At 42.4% G+C, this 12,166-nt stretch overlaps 1 pseudogene; it reads left to right on the forward strand.

Moving 5' to 3' along the window:
* The first annotated feature begins 8,776 nt into the window (after positions 1–8,776).
* Positions 8,777–9,980, forward strand: LOC106579753 (glyoxalase domain-containing protein 4 pseudogene; annotated as a pseudogene).
* The last annotated feature ends 2,186 nt before the right edge of the window (positions 9,981–12,166 follow it).

The raw sequence follows: 12,166 nt of genomic DNA on the forward strand, positions 1-12,166 counted from the left end.
TCTGTAGGCCTAACTATTAGCTAATGTTATTATGGAGTATATGTTTCAGGTACACACAAGAGCCGATGGGAGTGACCACCCTCACAACGATGCTGCCAAAGATCTGTAAAATAGTTGGCTCATCGCAGATTTAAACTAACCACTGTCTCCAAACCCCGTCGATCCAGAAACTGTCAGATGCTTGACTAAAGGCACAATAAATATTATCTGTCAGAGGACACAGATTCCCAGCCTCTTCAAAAAATACTGGAGGCTAAATCAGGAAGTGAGGAAGCGGTGGAGCACTTACCGTTCTCTGACAACACAGCAACAGCAGCTCCCCAGCTAAAATAATGGCATCCATTTCCAGCAGTGGAGCCAACAATCGATAACATGGGGAAGCCAACAAGAAACGATAACATGGGGAAGCAAACAAGAAACGATAACATGGGGAAGCCAACAAGAAACGATAACATGGGGAAGCAAACAACAATCGATAACATGGGGAAGCCAACAAGAAACGATAACATGGGGAAGCAAACAATCGATAACATGGGGAAGCCAACAACAAACGATAACATGGGGAAGCAAACAACAAACAATAACATGGGCAAGCCAACAACAAAAGATAACATGGGCAAGCCAACAACAAACGATAACATTGGGAAGCCAACAACAAACGATAACATGGGCAAGCCAACAACAAACGATAACATTGGGAAGCCAACAACAAACGATAACATGGGGAAGCCAATAACAACTCAAATTCCACTGATTTCAAAACTCGGTCCTCCAGAAAGTGGAGAGTATACACATAACATTAGCTATTGAGCCAGCCAGCTAACGTTAGCTAGCTAACAGTACACTTTAACTTGACATTAGGTTTATACAGTTTTACTACGCAATAAAAAAATATATAAAGCCGCGTTCGACACGATTACCTAAACATACTGACCAGCTCCAATAGACAGATGTGGACTACATGGTAGACCAATCTAAGCTCATCTCTCGGCATGTCCAGCCCACTCATTATCTCAGCCAATCCTGGCTAGCGGGAAGGTTGCTCACTTTTTCTGTGGCTAAACCAACAAGGCTCGTAATTTAACAATTTTATTCGTATTTACAGATGGCATACAAGTTTGATATTAAGGCACTTGAAAGTTCACGTATTTGAGAAGGCATTTCTGCCAAAAAAACGCATTTTGATGAAATAAGTATTTTTTTACATTCAAACAGCTCTCCTGTGAGGTTGTGACTTGCGACATACGCCTAGTTTCCTGAATCGGGTCACATATGCTAAGCACTTATTGGCTGCTTTTCCTTCAATCTGTGGTCCAACTCATCCTAAACCATCTCAATTGTGTTGAGGTTGGGGGATTGTGGAGGCCAGGTCATCTGATACAGCACTCCATCACTCTCCTTCTTGGTCAAATAGCCCTTCCACACCCTGGAGGTGTGTTGAGTCATTGTCCTGTTGAAAAACAGGCGCAAACCATATTGGATGCCGTGTCACTGCAGAATGCCGTGGTAGCCATGCTGGTTAAGTGTGCCTTGAATTCTAAATAAATCACAGACAGTGTCACCAGCAAAGCACCCCCACACCATCACACCTCCTCCTCCATGCTTCACGGTGGGAACAACACATGCAGAGATCATCAGTTCACCTACTCTGCGTCTCACAAGACACAGCGTTTGGTACCTCAAATTTTGACTCATCAAACTAAAGGACAGATTTCCACCAGTCTGATGTCCATTGCTTGTGTTTCTTGGACCAAGGAAGTCTCTTCTTCTTATTGGAGTCCTTTTAGTTGTGATTTTTTTTCAGAAGTCTCCTCTGAACAGTTGATGTTGAGATGTGTCTGTTACTTGAACTCTGTGAAGCATTTATTTGAGTTGCAATTTCTGAGGCTGGTAACTCTAAAGAACTTATCCTCTGCAGCATAGGTACATTTGGGCATCCTTTTCTGTGACAGTCCTCATGTAAGCCAGTTTCATCATAGCGTGTTTTTGCAACTGCACTTGAAGAAACTTTCAAATTCTTGAAATGTTCAAGATTGACTGACCTTCATGTCTTAAAGTAATGTTGGACTGTCGTTTCTCTTCACTTATTTGAGCTGTTCTTTCCATAATATGGACTTGGTCTTTCACCAATTAGGGCTATCTTCTGTATTCTACCTCTGCCTTGTCACAAAACAACTGATTGGCTTAAATGCATTAAGAAGGAAAGAAATTCCACAAATTAACTTTTAGCAAGTCACACCTGTTAATTGAAATGCATTCCAGGTGACTACCTCATGAAGTTGTTGAGAGAATGCCAAGGCATTCTGGTGGCAATTGGTGGCTACTTTGAAGAATCTGAAATATAAAATATATTTTGATTTGTTTAACACTGTTTTGGCTACTACATGATTCCAAACGTGTTATTTCATAGTTTTGATGTCTTCACTATTATTCTACTATGTTGCATCGTGAGTAAGAACAGCCCTTAGCCGTGGTATATTGGCCATATACCACTCCCCCTCAGGCCTACAGTACAATAGCAGTAGTTCCCACTTCCTAACACCATAACTCCCACCATTACAAGCTTCTTACTAGCAGCTTCCTGTCTCTCTGATTACATAACAGTGGAACCCACCGCGGAACCACAGAACCGTAAACACCCATCATTTGTTCTCCTGACGACAGAACAGTGGAACCCACCGCGGAACCACAGAACCGTAAACACCCATCATTTGTTCTCCTGACGACAGAACAGTGGAACCCACCGCGGAACCACAGAACCGTAAACACCCATCATTTGTTCTCCTGACGACAGAACAGTGGAACCCACCGCGGACCCACAGAACCGTAAACACCCATCATTTGTTCTCCTGACGACAGAACAGTGGAACCCACCGCGGACCCACAGAACGGGATACACCCATCATTTTGTTCCACTGATGACAGAACAGTGGAACCCACCTCAGAACCAAAGAACCGTAAAAAGAACCGTAAAAACACAATATGTCCTCCTGCTATCTGATGCAGGAAAAACAACAGAAGAACCAACCCGGTGTTCCGCTGAGAGACAGATAGAGTTTTTTGACCGCCTGGGAGCATCATCATTTTTCTCACAGCGTTACTCAACCATGACTATCACCGGCCTCCAGGTGTCTTTCCTACAATACTGTGTATGTGACTAAGCCGTCTCAAATCAACACGTGACACTATAGGCTATATCGGTCATCAAGATAACATCAGGATACATTTTCTTACCATGACAACAGTGTTGTTCCAGTCAGTCAGTCACCATCACAACCATCAAACCACAGCTACCTTGAGACTTCCCTACGTTGGCTCTCAGCCGGGTCACCACTCACGAGAGCTGCAATTTGATCAATTGAGCTCTCGATCAGTAGCTGGAACTTGAGGGAGATCAGGAGCCAGGAAGACTGCCCGCGTGGTGAGTGAGTAAGAGCCGCATTAGACCACATATCTTCCTGTAATCACCTTCTGATCTCGGATCCTTCTCTCTCTCTCTCACTCTCTCTGTCTCTCTCTCTCTCTCTCTCTTTCTATGTCTTTCTCTCTCTTCTCCCTTCTCTTTCTGTCTCTCTCTCTCTCTCTCTGTCAAATTCAAATTCATATTCAAGCTGCTTTATTGGCATGAAAAACATTTGGTCAATATTGCCAAAGCAACAATGTATACAATATACATTGTAATAAAAGTATAAACAATAACAAATAATAATTCAAAATCAAATACAAAAATAACAGCAATATATTACAAATGTAATACATATAAAAAGCTAAACATGGAAAATCAAACTATAACTAACTTATAACTAAATAGCTGTCATCTTCACCGTTACATCAGTACTACAACTACCATCAGCATTACTACTACCACCATCATTAAACTGCTATCATTGCCATCACCTTACTACCCATACCACTACTATTTCGAATGATAAACAACAATAATAATAGAAATAACAATAATAGTAAGTTCTCTCTGTCTCTCTTTGTCTCTCTTTTTGTCTCTCTCTCTCTCTCTCTCTCTCTCTCTCTCTCTCTCTCTCTCTCTCTCTGTCTCTCTCTCTCTGTCTCTCTCTCTTTCTGTCTCTCTCTCTCTTTCTGTCTCTCTCTCTGTCTCTCTCTTTCTTTCTGTCTCTCTTTCTGTCTCTCTCTCTGTCTCTCTCTTTCTTTCTGTCTCTCTTTCTGTCTCTCTCTCTCTATCTCTTTCTCTTTCTGTCTTTCTCTATCTCTTTCTCTTTCTCGCTCTCCCTCTCTCTTTCTCTCCCTCTATCTCTCTCTTTCAATTCAATTAAATGTGTTTTATTGGCATGATGTAACAATGTACATACCTATTGCAAAAGCTTCTTTGGAGATTTACAATATATATGTAATTATTGATAATAATCATTATTGTCAATGGGACAACAGTAACAACAATAAACAAGGGTCAAAATAAAGATACATTTGTCATGACGTTGGCCTGTGGGTAAGGTTTATGACCCCCCAATAAATACCTTTCTCCCTTCCCCTCTCTCTCTCACCCTACTGAAGGACTGTTGAATAGCCTTTGTTAAATATAGAGAGTCTGGGAACATCAAACAAGTGGGGGGAAAGGAACCATATTTCGGTAATAGAACCAGTTGGAAATATGCGTTGGAACTTAATGAATATGATGTCAGTTCGGTTGTCATCTGAGACATTATGACTGATGACAGGACGACATAAACTGTACCTGGGAAAGTCTACACATTCTAGTTATCAGATTCACATGGAATTGTTGTGCAAATTAAATGTTTGATATTGAGATTGTTTGTTAGGAGATTAAATGTAATTTTAACTTCCAAATGAGAGAATTGGATTTTCATAAGAAAAGTGCCCTGCTTAATCTGTGAAGAGACAGGGGTTATAAACGATGACACACACCCTTCTCCCCTCACCACTATATAAGATAATGACACCATGTAACCAGAGTTCCACTATGTGAGGTCTGCAGCCTCAGCGTAAAAAGGACACACATGTCAAGTACAGAACTAAGCCAACCTCGGCGTGAGCTTTGGTTGTGAATGGTATGAACTTTGAACTTATTCACTACAGAAGTGATACTTACTAGCCGTTGAGTTAGCAGCGGCCGCTGTAGATGTGGGCTAGGAAAGGTCGGACGACGGACCCAGTCTAACACACGACGAAGATAACACAACGTATCCATTTTATCACCATTGACATTCTTCCGAGGACAGGAAGATCGCTGTTGGCCAACCCGGCCAGCATCTATGACCAACCTACCGAAGCGCAGCTCAGAGTAAATATTTATTGCATTTTCCTTTTCCAAATGGGCGGTAATTTAGAATGCATACGATAATGTATTTACGATAGCATAGCTTCTGTTTCTTTTGTTCCTCAGTCTTCCCGCTCTTTCATTCAAGCCCAACCCCCTTTCTTTGTGTAAGCCGCCATGTTGGCTCCGTCCACCAGGGACGTTTTCTGTATGACATAATTTTGTATTCTGTGTATATTTCATTCTGTGTGATTAGTTAGGTATTTAGTAAATAAATAATTAAAACTCCCACCGAAGGTGGCGCCCCCTCCTGCTCGGGTGGCGCTTGGCGGTCATCGTCACCGGCCTATTAGCTGCCACTGATTCCTTTTTTGTTTTCCCCCTTTCTGTTATTGTTTGCACCTGTCCGTAGTTGGGTTGATTAGTGGGGCTATATGAGCTAGCTGGCCCGCCTGCTCTTTGTGCGGGATTGTTCCCTCTGTGTATTGCTTGGGTAAGCGCTGTCTGTATTTTGCGCTAGTGCATCGTGTTGCGCTCACTGCATTTTGTCCCCCGTGTTTGGGGCACTTTCATTTTGTGTGCGCTAAGTTTGCATGTTGGGTTGGCAGGTGTTTTGCTTTTCGAGCATTAAAAGCTATAACCCTTCTCGCTGCTTCCTGCGTCTGTTTACTACGCCAGAGCCTTACAGTATTGCTGATTCAACTTGTTAGCCAGGGTTCGTGAATTTAACCAAGAATTTACAACTTTCATTATGAGACTGAACATAAGATGATGAATATTGACGGCTATCAATGTGAAATATTACTAAGTTTTTAAGAGTTTATTCGGAAGATAACGGCTCTATAAACACTCTTCCGTGGTGTCCCAACTTTCTAGTTAATTACATTTACATGATTAGCGAATCAGGTGATATTAATTACAGAGAAATAATTTTATAGGATAGCATGTCATATCACTTAATCTGGCATAGCCAAAGACACGACACATTGAATGTGCAGGTTATTTGGTCTGTCAGACACTGTCCCTCATCTTATGGCAGGCAGCAATGTAGTGCCGTACCAACCCACAGCTCTCTGCGTCCTCCCCCGTCCTTTCCCCTTGTTTTGATCTGATTGGTTGGATGTTCTGGTCCTGAGGCTTCAGTGTGTTAGTAGAACAGGTTTGTGAACTCAGCCCCAGGACCAGCTGGATGAGGGTCCTGAGGCTTCAGTGTGTTAGTAGAACAGGTTTGTGAACTCAGCCCCAGGACCAGCTGGATGAGGGGACTATTTTCTTTGCTCAGCTCTTGGCATTGCAGGGCTTGGTAATGATATGAGAGGGGGGTCACTGTATTTTAGATGTTTCCAAAACTTAGTTGCTCTTTTTTGAGTTTTTAGTATTAGTAGATATTGGCCGAATACATTGGGTGAAGTGGACCAAAACACCTCGCTGCCATGAAGTGCAATTGGTTCAATGACACATTCAATGAGTTTTAGACAAATTTGAATAGGTATTTCAATTTGAATTAGTTTTTTAATGCCCTGCATGCTTTCTCTCTCAGTTCGGTCACTGCATCATTAAGGTGTCCAGTTGAGCTTATTTTAAAACCTAAGTAATTGTAGTGTGTGCAGTAATCTATATATTTTTGTGCCAATTGAGAACGTTGGTCTAATTCCTGGATCTTCCCTGGAAAATCATTATTTTAGTATTTTTGGGGTTTACTGCCAGGGCCCAGGTCTGGCAGTACTGCTTTAGCAGGTCCAGGCTCTGCTGTAGGCCATGTGCTGTGGTTAACAGCAGGCACAGGTCTCAGGTCATCTGCGAAGAGCAGGCATTCAATCTCTGAATTGTGGAGACAAATCTGTTCAAGTAAATTTTGAAGAGTGTAGGGCTCAGATTGCAACCCTGGCGAAAGCCCTGCCCCTTGTTAAAGATTTATGTATTTTCTTGCCAATTTTGATGTTTAATTATGTCATAGGTTTTACCCCCCACACCACTTTCAATAACTTTGTAGAACAGTCCTGTATGCCAAAAAGAATTAAATGCTTTTTAGAAGTCTTTCTCTCTCTCTGTCATTCTCTCTCTGCATGCTGGGAGTGTTTGGTGCTTGCTGGGATTTATATGAGTGTTGTCTGGAGTTAGATCGCCTCTGTTTTCTTTCTTGTTTCCTTTTCTTGGTGGTCTATGCATGATTAAGGTTATCATTATTATTATTTTTGTGGTAGAATTAAGTACATTGTATTTCTTGTCAGAATTGCCATGGTTTTGGTGTCCCTGTCACTTCGGCACGGCTTTAGGTGTGTTATTGAAGCTACTGTCACTGTGGAGGATTTTCTGGTCGCCGTAGGAGACAAGGTAGGAAAATGTTGCTTATGCGTTGCGGATGAATAAAGCGGTGGTGGTGTTTCTTAAAGAAGAGTGTCTTGTTGATCGTTTGATTGGTTGAGCATGGTGTACTTCTTGAAGGTATGTTTATTCAAGTTACGTCGCATTTTTCTCCGTCAACAAGGGTAACGATTTCAAATGTAGCGCCGTTTATTCCCAATGAGCTATTGGAGCGTGAGATATTGCGGTTTTTCAAGTTTGCAAGTTCAATGAAGATTGTCCGCTGTGTTTCAAACACCTGGCTTTGAAACAGGTTATGTCGTTTCAAACACCTGGCGTTGAAACAGGTTATGCCGTTTCAAACAGCCGGCGTTGAAACAGGTTATGCCGTTTCAAACAGCCGGCGTTGAAACAGGTTATGCCGTTTCAAACAGCCGGCGTTGAAACAGGTTATGCCGTTTCAAACAGCCGGCGTTGAAACAGGTTATGTCGTTTCAAACACCTGGCATTGAAACAGATTTCAGCGATAGGTTTTCGTGTTTTTGGACTCACCAGAGCAGACTTTGGAGGTACTGTTTAAAGTCAAGTATGACAACAGACTGTATATGGATTATGCTAGTATGGGTAGTGAACGGTGTTTTGAGTGTGGGGATGTTGGTCATAATCGACATGCTTGCCTGAAAAGGGAGAAGGCGGAGGGAGGGACGCAGGTGCTCCTCGTAACGCCTGGGCCCACTGATGTTACGAGAGGTGGGCCGACAGTGGTACTGCAGCCACAAGCACCTGTTGCTAAGGAACAAGTTGTCCGTGTTGAGGGTACTGAGTTGCAGCTTGTACCAGAGGGGAACATAGCGTCTCTTATGCAGCAGAAAAATATTATTGTACGAGGTAAGGATGGATTTGGGGAGCCTTTTCCCCAGACTGGTGAGGAGATGCCCAGCACGAGTGATGGGGTGCAAGTGGAGAGTATTGAGAGTGATGTGGCTGAGGGGAGTCAGGAGTCTGGGTCCTCAGTTGAGGAGGATCAGGAGAAAGATATGTACATCTCTGTTGATATGATAGCAGCTGGCGACGTCTCAATTTACAATTTAGAGGAGGTGAATGGGTTCCTGGATCAGACTTTTGAGAAATCTGTCAAATTGGCAGACTTCTTTGATGTTGATAAGTTTGTGAGGTCAGCTGTGGTGTTACAGAAGACGGTGGGGTTAGTAGACCAGTTGATTGTGAAGAAGAGTTTCCGCTTGAGGAAATGTGTTACTGCTGTCACGGCAGCAAAAGATAGTGGGAAACATGGTCAGGTTAAGAGAAAATTACAACAATGGTAATGACCTCAAAGGGTGTTTTTTTTCTCTTTGTCTGGTTTCTCAGTTGTTTCTTCTGTTTTTCCTTTCTCTTTTCTACAAGGCAATCAATTGCAAAGATCCTTAATCAACGTAGACAAACTGATCGTGATATATAATCCTATAGTACATAGCAAACTCACTTGGGTTATGGTGGCTTTGAGGCGAGCCTTGCATTTCGTTTTTCAAAGTGGGTGACAGAAGCAAAACGACCACCTTTTACCGAGATATGCTCGGCAAGAAGATTTTGCATCACAAAGAGTTTAAAGAAGGATGTAAGGCAACTTGTAAGGGCCCTTATGATAGAAAATGGAGCAAGACAATGGTTGGCTTATGGCCAGTGGTTGATGACTTCGTGGCTGAACTGATCTGCAATTACTTAGTGGGAGAATATCGCCTGGGCAACGACTTCCTCGGGTTTGACTCTGCAGTCTAGCCATGCTGTCAGCAATGCTAAAGCGGCTTGGTTGCACCCCTCACTGAGGTTGGAAAGGGCCTCTATCTGGCTGCAGTCTAGCCTGCTGTCAGCAATGCTAAGCGGCTTGGTTGGCCCCTCACTGAGGTTGGAAAGGGCCTCTGTCTGGCTGAGGCCCCAGGAGGTTATCGCTTCTACCTGTGATCCTATTCAGATCCTAGTCCCGTGTGGCTCAGTTGGTAGAGCATGGTGTTTGCAACGCCAGGGTTGTGGGTTCGATTCCCATGGGGGACCAGTACGGGGGGAAAAAAAGGGACGAAATGTATGCATTCACTACTGAGCGTCTGCTAAATGACTAAAATGTAAAATGTAAAAATGTAAGGTATATCTCGCAGGGTCTGACCTGCAGAAATCAATAAACTGCTGCTTCTCCCTTCTGGGGATGAAGGAGAAAGAGATCAATGGGGAGAAGAAGCCGGATGGGATTCACAGACAGACACTCAATGTAAACTACAGCTTCACAACATTGTTGGGGCAGTAGATCATGGGACAGCCTTCGCCTGGACACTCCTGGGAAGGCTTGGTTAGCCTGGACACTCCTGGGAAGGCTACAGTAGAAGTGGTCATTTGGGCTGATTCAGATGTCCATGAGATTGGCTTTGTTGTTTGAGTGTTTATTGTGTTGTGAGTTCCCAGAATGAATAATGGTTCTTCAAACTCTCTCATTTATTCTCTCTCTACATATATACATATACATCTTTCCTTTATTCTCTCTCTCTCTCTATATGTACACACCTCCTTTATTCTCTCTCTCTCTATATATATATACATATCTCCTTTATTATCTCTCTCGCCATATATATATAAGGTCTATATATATAGACCTTCACAAGGTCCTTTGCTGTTGTTCTGGGATTGATTTGCACTCTTCGCAACAAAGTACATTCATCTCTAGGGGACAGAACGCGTCTCCTTCCTGAGCGGTACGACAGCTGCGTGGTCCCGTGGTGTTTATACTTGCGTACTATTGTTTGTACAGATCAACGTGGTACCTTCAGGTGTTTGGAAATTGCTCCCAAGTATGAGCCAGACTTGTGGAGGTCTACAATTTATTTTCTGAGGTTTTGGCTGATTTCTTTTGATTTTCCCATGATGTCAAGCAAAGAGGCACTGAGTTTGAAGGTAGACCTTGAAATATATCCACAGGTACACCTCCTTATTGACTCAAATTATGTAAATTAGCCTATCAGAAGCTTCTAAAGCCATGACATAATTTTCTGGAATTTTCCAAGCTGTTTAAAGGCACAGTCAACTTAGTGTATGCAAACTTCTGACCCACTGGAATTGTGATACTGTGAATTATATGTGAAATAATCTGTATGTAAACAATAGTTGGAAAAATGACTTGTGTCTTGCACAAAGTAGATGTCCTAACCGACTTGTCAAAATTAACAAGAAATTTGTGGAGTGATTGAAAAACGAGTTTTAATGACTCCAACCTAAGTGTATGTAAACTTCCGACTTCAAATTAATATCTGTCTCTCCTTTATTCTCTCTCTCTCTCTCTTGCACTCTCATTCTCTCTATTATACTCTGTTTATCTCTGTCTTTCTCTCTCTTCTTCTCTCTTTTTTCTCTCTCTCTTCTTCTCTCTCTCAATTTTAGCTATAATGATCTTTAGATGGTAGTCAGCATCAACCAGTCAAACCGTTACCAGGACTACCCCACTGGAAACCTTTGAGAGTTAATATCTCTCTTTTAAATCACTGGATAATCAACAGCTAATCTAACTCCCCCCCCCCCCCCCCAAATGCATACACTCAAATGGGCTTTGTGTCAATTACAATCAAAATCATTTTTACTGGCGTCTCCCCCCCCTCTCATCCCTAATTCATTCCCTTCATTATATTTTCTAAAAAAGCTGAATTTACACCAGGACCTCATCAGAGATGTCAAGGACGTGTGTAAGTATGCTGTGTGTATCAAAGTGTGTGTGTGTATCAAAGTGTGTGTGTGTGTGTGTGTGTGTGTGTGTGTGTGTGTGTGTGTGTGTGTGTGTGTGTGTGTGTGTGTGTGTGTGTGTGTGTGTCCCTTTCTCTTCCAGTTCAGTATTGATGAAACAGAGAATCTCAAGTAGAGCTCTATTCTCTGATCTTCTTTGTCCTTCAGTTTTTATTTTTTATTTTTGATACACACACACACACACACACACACTTTGATACACACACACACTTTGATACACACAGCATACTTACAAAGCTCTGATACACACCACACTTACACATGGATTTCAAATGGAACCCCCCGCACACACACACACACTCTGTGAGCTCTGTACAGATTGATAAGTGGTATTCAAGCTGTATTAGAGAAATAGTTCAGCTCCTGATGAATTTTTCCAGCCTGTTCTATGATAATGAGGATAAGATATGTGATAATGAGGGTAAGATCTGTGATAATGAGGATGAGATCTGTGATAATGAGGATGAGATCTGTGATAATGAGGATAAGATATGTGATAATGAGGATGAGATCTGTGATAATGAGGATGAGATCTGTGATAATGAGGATGAGATCTGTGATAATGAGGATAAGATCTGTGATAATGAGGATAAGTAGAAATGTTCTGATGGCAGCTCCATGACCCTAGTATGGTTCTTAACACAGTGTCTAAGGAAGGGCCAGAAGTATACAGAATGGTCTCGTCTGCGTAGAGGTGGATCAGAGAATCACCAGCAGCAAGAGCGACATCATTGATGTATACAGAGAAGAGAGTCGGCCCGAGAATTGAATCCTGTGGCACCCCCATAGAGACTACCAGAGTTCTGGACAGCAGGCCCTCCAATTTGACACACT

Source organism: Salmo salar, chromosome 19 (genome assembly GCF_965601325.2).
Source record: "Salmo salar chromosome 19, fSalSal1, whole genome shotgun sequence".
Lineage (NCBI taxonomy): Eukaryota > Metazoa > Chordata > Actinopteri > Salmoniformes > Salmonidae > Salmo > Salmo salar.